Here is a 10,669-nt window from a genome sequence, read left to right on the forward strand (position 1 = left end):
GCTGAGGCGCATGCATAACCTATAACGGAGACGATGCCCCTGTTTTTGATCATTTACGCATCCATTACTCCCATCCTTGAAGACATCCCCGATAGATGACAGGAGATTTTAGGCGAGGCTACCATACCAAATAAGTATTGTCAGATCAGTGATTATTTATTTATATATAGGCTATTATTATCGATCCTTATTGATCCAGGCCTATATTTAGATATATTATTAAATATTATTTCAAGAAATGGAGAATCCATCCTTTAATCTATTGAAACGGCGCCTGAATAAACTGCTTTGCACATGCAGGAGTGGTCATTGAGTTACCTCTCGTAGACGTGTTTGTGTAAAAATCCCTGTTTCATTCCACCCGCAGCCGTTGGATAAGCCTATACTTTACTTTAATTTGCCCACTGTAATGTACTATTAGCCTACAGGTTAGGGTACTCTATCTAGTGGTCCGATATAGGTTTATAATGGCCTTCAAAATATCGGTGTTGCAGCGAATTTGGAGAGCAGCTGGACATGGACACATACGCATAGCCCCCGGTCTCCAGGATATCAAGATCATTCGTTCATTGGGTGTGCTCACATAGCCTTCTAGACTGCCCCGTAGTCGTAAGGAGAGTTGCCGTTCGAGGAAATACTAATATTAGTTAAACATAATGGATAAGGTCGTTAATAGTTGCCATTACGCACATAATTTTGGTTCCCTCCATTCTGAACTTCCCTTTCGCCATAGGCCTAGCTGTTAGACTCTCTAAACTACTGAATGTAGATTATGGAAAGTGTTCGACTACTAGGCTACGAAGAACGTTCCCACTTGGCAAAAACTGGTTGAATTATCGTTGTTTCAACACAAGTAAGGACATTTCATTTTTTTCACCCTACTTTTAACCTAAATCCAATGACAGGGTGGCATGTTTGGTTGTTTTCACGTTGAATTCATGTTAGTTGACAACTCAACCAAATGTAAATCCATGCTAGACATTGAACTGACATCTGTTGTAACGAATATGGAGGGCAGACTGATAGGGACTCAATCTCAGATCTCTTTGCAGTCAATAATAGTTTTATTGTTTGTGCTCAATACGCACCATGACCGTGAGAATGGTGTATATAGTCTGAAGTTACCTGTGTGTGCGTGTGCAGTGACCCCTGTTTGAATGAGTGTATTACTTTATAAGATGTATAATCGTGTGCAGTGAAGCCTGTTTGATCGAGTGTATTAGATCATTAAGATTGATGGCAATTTGTTCGTTTTGCCCCGGGATGAAATACCTTTGAAATATCTAATCCAAGTCCGTGTGTTTGGATCCTCCTTCTGAAAAGACCCAATCTGTGGCACAACTTCTTGCAGGTCCAAACAGTCTACTTATAATAATATGGTAATGTCAAAATGCCATTTGTAAGAAATAAATATCTGAAAATTAAAACACTAATACATCTTGATTAGATAAGTATTCAACCCCTTGAGTAAATACATATTAGAATCACTTCAGGCAGCGATTACAGCTGTGAGTCTTTCTGAGTAAATCTCTAAAGGTTTTCCACACCAGGATTGTGCAATATTTGGCCAATTGTGCAATATTATTCCTATACAAATTCTTCAAGCTCTGTCAAATTGGTTGTTGATCATCGCATTTTAAGGTCTTGCCATAGATTCTCAAGCAGATTTAAGTCAAAACTGTAACTCCGCCACTCAGGAACATTCAAATCAAATCAAATTTTATTTGTCACATGTGCCGAATACAACAGGTGAAGAAGACCTTACAGTGAAATGCTTACTTACAAGCCCTTATCCAACAATGCGTTAAGAAGTTAAGAAAGAAAGACAAATACCTGTTAAGTAAAAATAGATAAGTAAAACATTTAAAATAGAAAATAAAAGTAACAAGTAATTAAACAGCAGCAGTAAAATAACAAGCGAGGCTATATACAGGGGGTACCAGTACAGAGTCAATGTGCGGGGGCACCGGTTCGTCGAGATAATTGAGGTAATATGTACATGTAGGTAGAGTTAAAGTGACTATGCATAGATTATAAACAGAGAGTAGCAGTAGTGTAAAAGATGGGTCTGGGTAGCCCTTTGATTAGCTGTTCAGGAGTCTTATGGCTTGGGGGTAGAAGCTGTTTAGAAGCCTTTTGGACCTCGACTTGGCGCTCCGGTACCGCTTGCCGTGCGGTAGCAGAGAGAACAGTCTATGACTAGGGTGGCTGGAGTCCGACAATTTTTTGGACCTTCTTTTGACATCGCCTGATATAGAGGTCCTGGATGGCAGGAAGCTTGGCCCCAGTGATGTACTGGGCCATACGCACTACGCTCTTGATAGTGCAGCTGTAGAACCTGTTGAGGATCTGAGGACCCATGACAAATCTTTTTAGTTTCTTGAGGGGGAGCAGGCTATGTCGTGCCCTCTTTATTTTTTATGTACGCATTTTCGTGAAACAGTTTCATTTCTATAAGAAGGGTTTCTTTCCTCAAAATGATTGTCGCATGGTTCATGATAAAAATCTGAATTAAAATGATAGCAATCTAAAAGTTTAAATTCAATTTATGCAAGAGCACCAGCCTTTCCCATATGGACACATTGATACAAGGTGATCCATTGGCAGCTAAAGAAATGAGCACTAGAAACTGAGATACTGCTGCATTGGCCAATAGGCTCTAACTTCCATCATCAACTAAATAAAATACTTAGGCCTAAAGCCCACAAATAAAAACAGTAGAATATATCCTGATGAACAATCAGGTTCTTTCAATCCGTTAATCTCTCTCAGCGGGGACCCCTGTCAGTCAGGGCAGGTGGGGCTGTTTATCCCCCAAAAAACAAAAACAAATTATCCTATTTTTATTTTGTCGGCTTTAGTCCTATGTATTTTATTTAGTTGATAATGGAAGTTAGAGGCCTACTGCTGTTAATGGCCAATATATTGTAGGATGCTGCATTTCTTTTATTCTGTTTTGCATGTTATTTTGGCATCAATATGTGCCAAATATCAGTTTGCCAATTTAAAAATAACAGAATTGAGTTTAATAAAGCGCGTACAAACATGGTCTCTTTTTGCTTTCTTGAGAAAAGCAGCTACAAAATACAGGTGTTTCAGCCGAGCTCGGTGCTTTCTGTGGTGGTGGGGCAGCCAGATGAAAATACAGAGCATATGGGCTGGTAATGTTCTCTAGTTGCGCCGTGATTGTCTCAGTGTTCTCTCACTCATGGGGACACTACATCATTGCCAAATCTACAGGGAGATTAAGAAAGTTCAAGCCCCTTGGGTGCTGCCACAGAGTTACATTAGAAGTGCCCATTCAAGAAGGCTCAAGGTCAATGGCCACAGGTCAAATTACGTTATCTACCATAGCTTTGATTGGACTGATAATTTCACCATCATGCTTTCAAAATCTTAGCAAGCTAGACAAGCAGTCATCATCATCAATCAAGTCGACAATCTACTGGCAAATCCTTTTCAGTCCTTGTCATAAGAAGTGAAATTACAGATAAAACGTATCAGTGTTCATCTGCCATTGGACATAAACATTACACAAGTTGGAATTTGCAAATTCAACAATGAGTGGTTTGGAAGGAGTCAGTGGCTAACTGCAAACATTTCAAAGCAATCAGTAGCCGGCTATTCGGTAGAGAGGGTGTGTGGTTCAAGTCTGGTTTTAAGGGTCTATTTTCCAAGCTTAGGATAAACGTTCACATGCAAAACCATGGGCCAGAAAAGGTTGAATACATTGGCCATTTTGTCAATCCAGCTTGACTTCTCAGAGTTCAGTGAGTTCAAGACAACTTGGAACTTTGAAAACAATGAGCTCCAACTGGGAAAATACATTTTGAACGGTCATCCAACTCGGAATTCCAAGTCGGGAACTTGGTCCTCTTTCTAGAGCTCCAACCTGAAGATCACTGACTTCATGATTCTACCTTTTTTTATTCTGACGTCCCAGTTGTCTTGAAAGCACAATAAATCCAGAGAATGCCAGACTTAGATGACAAAGTTTGGTGACAAAATTTGCCCCCAAGAAGGACTGCCGCACCACCTTCCTGTTCAAGTCAGCACAAGGTGATTCCAAAAATGTATTGTATGCTGTTGCATAAATGATGTATTATGCCAGGGAGATATGTATACTGTAGCTAACAAAGTAATACTAAGTGTATGTTGTGTAGTAAGCTGGTAGTAGTCCATGTGCCTCACCCTACTAATTTGGTCCCTTTCCCCCTTATAACTTAGCCTACTGTTCTGACTTGGTGGTGCACAAAGCCTGTTTTAGAGAAATGTCATCCTCGATTATTGTAAGAGCTTTCATTGTCTGCTTGTATGCCCCCTTTAAATACCCTAGCAGTTCTGAATTGGTGTACAGGAAGAATACTGTAAGGATTTCCCATGTTATGAATTCTGTCAATACATTTCAAAAGTGCTGAACAAATAGTTACATTGACTACGTCCATTGTAGCTCGCTCTTGTCTTAATCAAAATTACGGATTGCTTCTTATCCGCTCATCGTTCCCTTATGCCATAGTTTGTACATTTCAATTGTCAGTAGAAACCACATTTGTTTAAGCAAGTCAGTCATATCAGCAATGTTTTTTAAAAGGCAGTAAATTAGTCTGAATTAATTGTTTCGCTGCCAGACAAGGCTCCGCTGATAGCCAGGTGTGGCGGTGGTAAGGAATCACTCCATGGTGCTGAAAAGAAAGCTCTGCTTTTGGGATAGCTTTATGTAACCGTTTGTGACACCGTTTGCCACCTTTAAAGTGCAATTAATGTATTGTTTAGTGTTGTGTAGTGGTTTGCCCCACCAAGATATACATGCTAAAATTGCTACTGATCTCTGTACTCTGTCTGCCTCCTTTTCTATATGTCTTGATTTGAACTATAGCTAGTGAAGTGCAACATTGTACCAACTTAGCAGGTTGGCGTGCTCAGGCATGCACACTCCCTCAGCCTTATCACGACAGAGAAACCCCAAACTGTAACGGTTTTCATGCGGTGAAGGAGAGTCGGACCAAAATGCAGCGTGTAGATTGCGATCCATGTTTAATCAAAAAACGTAAACACGAATCAATACAAAATACTACAAAAACGTAATGAACGTAACGAAAACCGAAACAGCCTATACTTGTGTAAACTAAAACAGAGACAGGAACAAGGATACTAAGGACAATCACCCACGAAACACACAAGGAATATGGCTACCTAAATATGGTTCCCAATCAGAGACAACGATAATCACCTGACTCTGATTGAGAACCGCCTCAGGCAGCCATAGACTATGCTATACACCCCACACAACCCCAAGATGAAACACACCACAAATAAACCCATGTCACACCCTGGCCTGACCCAATAAATGAAGATAAACATAATAAATATAGACCAGGGCGTGACACAAACATGCTCATTACTCACCTAGAGCACTCCAAACAAAAGACAATGAAAACATTTAGAAAACTCCTAAATGGCTGGTTATGAAATATACCAAAACGTGTTTCTCACAAGTGTAGCAGGTTGTAAACTCTGCAAACAACGTTTCCACTTTGAGAATGAGAACGGTAAATGACTGTAATACATGCATTAACAGAAATGGATGTAACCAAAATAGGGGGATTAACAGTAGATTTACAAGACCTTCTGGTTGCATACTGTATGTAATTGGGAATTGATCAAAATTAACAAGGGCAAACAATTCACACAATGAAACAATGAATGTGCAAGAATTTGTGGGAGACAGTGGAGCACATTCTGGAGAGCTGAATGCATGCATTCTGGAGAGAGACGCTCATGTTTGCCACACACCCCCGCCCATTCTTCTTGTCTCGTCATTTTAATTTATACTCAAGACACATCTTCACACATTTGAGATGCTTCTCACTGACAGCCTCAACTTATTAATCAGCTAGGCCTATTGCCACGTGCGCTGCCCAAATGGCTGGCTTCTCAAATAAGCTAATGATCTTCTGTGGCTAAGTCAAGCTCTCTGGTAAAGTATTTGAATGATTTTGTTTAAACAGGAGTAATTATATGAATTTATTTTACGGGAAGCCAGCATCTGAACAGTGCACACTGCACCCGCCAAGTGGTGGAAACTAGAGATCTGTGTATTGACAAGATACTCATGTCTCCACCCTAACAATGTGAGTCGTTGTCCCAAAGGCGGGACTGCAGGCGACAAGCTTAGGTCTGCATATTATGCCCAAAGAAAAGCATTGGGCTTATTCAGAACAGATTTTGGCAAGAGTGAGCCTTCTCGCTTAACCTCTTCCTATACCTGCCAAAAGGTTGAATGTATGTCTCGTTAGGATCGTAAGAAAAATCCATACGTAAATTGCGTGTGTGAAACATGAAATGTAAATGTACAAACCCTATGTTATGACTATAAATGAACATTTACACATTCAATCACATTCAGTCTCCCTTTGCTTGGTTATATACATTTTTTATGCTTACAAACTGTTGTCAGTAATGTGGCATCTGCAAAGGATATGTACCAAACTTAGCTAGTCAAAGTTGGCTAGTCAATCAAGCAACGCCCAGACATTAAGAGTGGCTTTGAAGCTTTTGGTTTCATTTCCAAAATAAAAGTCTAGAGCTTGTTATAGAACTGCATTCAATAACGATGTTATACCAGTAGATAACGTAGTATAGGCTTGAGCCAACAGCAAATTACTTGTGTGAGAATGATTTAATTTTACTTCACTAGGCAAGTCAGTTACCCCTGGGGGTACCTGCCGCAGAGGCTACGCGCAATGCCATCAGGGGTACGCCAAATAAAAATGTGATTCACATAAAAAAAAAACATTTGAGACATACCAGCTCTACTGGTAGTACTGCTACTACCAGCAGTACTACACCTGCACCTGTCGACGACACAAGTTGTTTTGCTTGTTAGCCCAGCTAGCATGGACACAGACAGTTGTGAATATGATGCAGCTGAAGAGCTACTGCCCCATTACCCGGGAAAGCACCGTACAACAGACAGGGATGTTGGGCCATCAAAGAGGGGCAAATATGATGAGAACAACATTGATTTGGGGTTCACTTGTATTGGGAGTAGTGCCTTTCCTCAGCCACAGTGTGTTATATGTGCAAAAGTACTATCTCACAATTCGATGAAACCTTCACTCTTGCACAGACATTTAGAAACAAAACATGCCAATTTGAAAAATATGCCACAGGAGTTTGAGCAAGAATTAAGATGACTTTCGATCAGTCAGTCAGACATGTATAAAAGCAACAGACCCCATTAATAAGAAGGGGCTAGAAGCATCTTATATGGTGAGATACCGAGTGGCTAAGACAGACTTCATTCTTCCTGCTGCTGCAGATATGGTTGGGACAATGCTGGGGAAAAGGGCAAAAACCTATACAGACAATGACTTCATCAAACAGAACTGTTTCATGACGCATCAGATGTTTTAAAACGATTACTGCTTCACATGCAAGCCAGTGAATTCTATGCGTTACAGCTGGATGAGTCAACAGACCTGGCGGGCCTGGCACAGCTCCTGAACAACAGGAGAGGATATTTTTAAAGCACTGGACAGCTTTGTGACATCAAATGGACTTTGGTGGTCAAGATGTCTGTACTGAAGGCGCAAAAGCCATGACAGGGAGACATAGTGGAGTGGTAACACGCGTGCAAGCAGTTGCTCCCGACGCCACTTGGGTACACTGCAGCATCCAGCGAGCGGCTTTTGCTGCCAAGGGAATGCCTGACAGCTTGAAAACGTTTTGGACACTACAGTGAAAACGGTTAACTTTGTTAAAGCAAGGCCCCTGAACTCTCTTGTATTTCGGCATTATGCAATGATATGGGCAGCGACCATGTAAGCTTTTACAACATACAGAAGTGTGCTGGCTATCAATGGGCAAAGTATTGATACATTTTTTTTTTAATTGAGAGACGAGCTGACCACTTGCACGATGACGATTTTCTCACACGACTGGCCTATCTGGGTGATGTTTTTCCTCGCCTGAATGATCTGAATCTAGGATTACAGGGACTCTTGCTGTGAATTGTTACCCCATGTTACCCCACTCTTCTACCAGGGATTAAGAAGTTGGAGCTCTTCTCTGTCTTCATTAACAAGGACAACGCACTGGTCTTTCCATCATTTTATGATTTTTTTTTTGCGCAAATGAACTCAAGCTTACGGACAATGTCAAATGTGATATAGCGAAGCACCTGAGTGAGTTCGGTGCGCAATTATGCAGGTACTTTCCTGAAACAAATGACACAAACAACTGGATTCGTTATCCCTTTCATGCCCTGCCTCCAGTCCACTTACCGATATCTGAGCCTCGTCAAAATTGCAACAAGCGGTTCTGTGAAAATTTAATTTAATCAGAAGCCACTGCCAGATTTCTGGATTGGTCTGCGCTCAGAGTATCCTGCCTTGGCGAATTGCGTTGCTAATACATTGATGCCCTTTGTGTAATGAACACGATGGGAGACAGAGAGCTGGTTTCAAGCGCAGGGTGCAGCAGGTGTTTATTTGTAAAGGACCACAGGAGGGGGCAGGTAGCTGAGTCCAGGGGCAGGCAAAAGGTCATACACAGGGGGTCCAAAAAGGCAACGGGACAGACAGGGAAAAGGCTAGTAACGTCATCTGGGAGATCAGATAATAGGTTGATAACAGGAAATCCAATAGGCTAAAGTACAGGCAGGGAATAGGCAAAAGGCGTAGTTAGTGATGCAGGCCGAAACTATCATACACAGAATGATTAAATTACGTGGAAGAGAACCAGCTCTCCGAATAGACGTGTCACAAAACAAACAATACCTCACAATGATGGGGTGCAAAGAACTGAACTAAATAGTGTGTGATAATGACATACAGGTGTGTGAACAGATGATCAGAATTCAGGTGATTGGGATCTGGAGCGTGAGCTGCATTCAGGGGATCTATGTGTTTGAGAGTGAGAGTTGGAAGCAGTTGTACACTTTGCAACCACATACCTATGTGAGAGTGGATTCTCAGCCCTCACTAGCATGAAAACTAAATACAGGCTCAGACTGTGTGTGGAAAATTATTTAAGACTCAGACTCTCTCCAATACAACCCAAAATTGCAAAGTTATGTGCATCTTTTCAAGCACACCCTTCTCATTAACCTGTGGTGAGTTATTCATCATTTCAATGAACAGTTAAAGTTTTATATGTAAGATGGCTACATAAAGATCAAAATGATTGATTATTATTATATTATTATTTGTGCCTGGCCCTATAAGAGCTCTTTGTCACTTCCCATGAGCCGGGTTGTGATAAAAACTCACACTCATTCTTATGTTTAATAAATGTATCGTACAGACAGGCTTACAATGATGGCAAAAAACAACATTTGAGAGTGCGCTGACCCTGGTGCTAGAGGTGTTACAGCTGGAGGTTGAATTTGAAGGGGTACGGGACTATAAAAAGTTTGGGAACCACTACTCTTCAGGATCAGTGTCCTTATACCGGGACGGTTGTTGCTAATGTGCGCTAATGTGACTAGAATGACGTTGTAAGTAACAGCCAATTTTCCAGGACATAGACATGTCTTATATGGGCAGAAAGCTTAAATTCTTGTTAATCTAACTGAAGTGTCCAATTTACAGTTGCTATTACAGTGAAAAAATACAATGCTATTGTTTGAGGAGAGTGCACAACAACAATAAACTTTTATCACGCAACTGGTTTGATACGTTCACCTCTGAAGGTAAATAATGTACTTACATTCGGTAATCTTGCTCTGATTTGTCATCCTGAGGGTCCCAGAGATAAAATGTAGCCTCATTTTGTTTAATAAAATCTATTTTTATATTAAAATTTAGGAACTGGGTTCTACAGTTTGAACCCCAGCTGTGTCTGTTTGGGCAGACTTGATACAACATTTTGTGCGTTACAGCAATGTTTCATTGGATCAGTCTGAAACTTTGCATGTACACTACTGCCATCTGGTGGGCAAAATCCAAATTGCGCCTAAACTCCTATGTCATTTAATGTCCTTTCTCTTGCATTTCAAAGTTGTTGGGGAAAAAAAAAATTTTTGGTTTGTATTATCCTTTACCAGATCTAATGTGTTATATTCTCTGACATTAATTTCACATTTCCATAAACTTCAAAGTGTTTCCTTTCAAATGGTATCAAGAATATGCATATCCTTGCTTCAGGTCCTGCGCTACGGGCAGTTTGAGTATGTAATTTTAGGCAAAAATTGAAATAAACAGGTCTGATCCATTTAAGAACAAATTCTAATTTACAATGAGGGCCTACACCAGCCAAACCCTAACCTGGATGATGCTGGGACTCCTAATCACGGCTGGTTGTGATACAGCCTGGAATTGAACCAGGGTCTGTGGTGAGATGCAGTGCCTTAGACTCGAGAGCCCCGAGTGGTGATCATATAACCTATTGAATCACACTTTTTCCAGTATTTGACAGCACGGACTCTTGGTCTTATATTAGGCATTTGACTGTTGTATTAGTGAATTCCACTCTGTATGTAGGCTTGTTATAGTCATTTGCATTGCACAACCCCACCATGCAGAGTCTATATCCATATCAATAAATGAGACAAAACAAAATGTTGATTAAGTCTGGGCTTATAACCTTTCCTGAGCGAAATAGCCAAGGGGTCCCAAATGGTCAAGACTATCTAAACTCAGGACCCTGTCTTTCAAAGATCATTCGT

This window comes from Oncorhynchus masou, chromosome 24 (assembly GCF_036934945.1).
Source record: "Oncorhynchus masou masou isolate Uvic2021 chromosome 24, UVic_Omas_1.1, whole genome shotgun sequence".
Taxonomy (NCBI): Eukaryota; Metazoa; Chordata; class Actinopteri; order Salmoniformes; family Salmonidae; genus Oncorhynchus; species Oncorhynchus masou.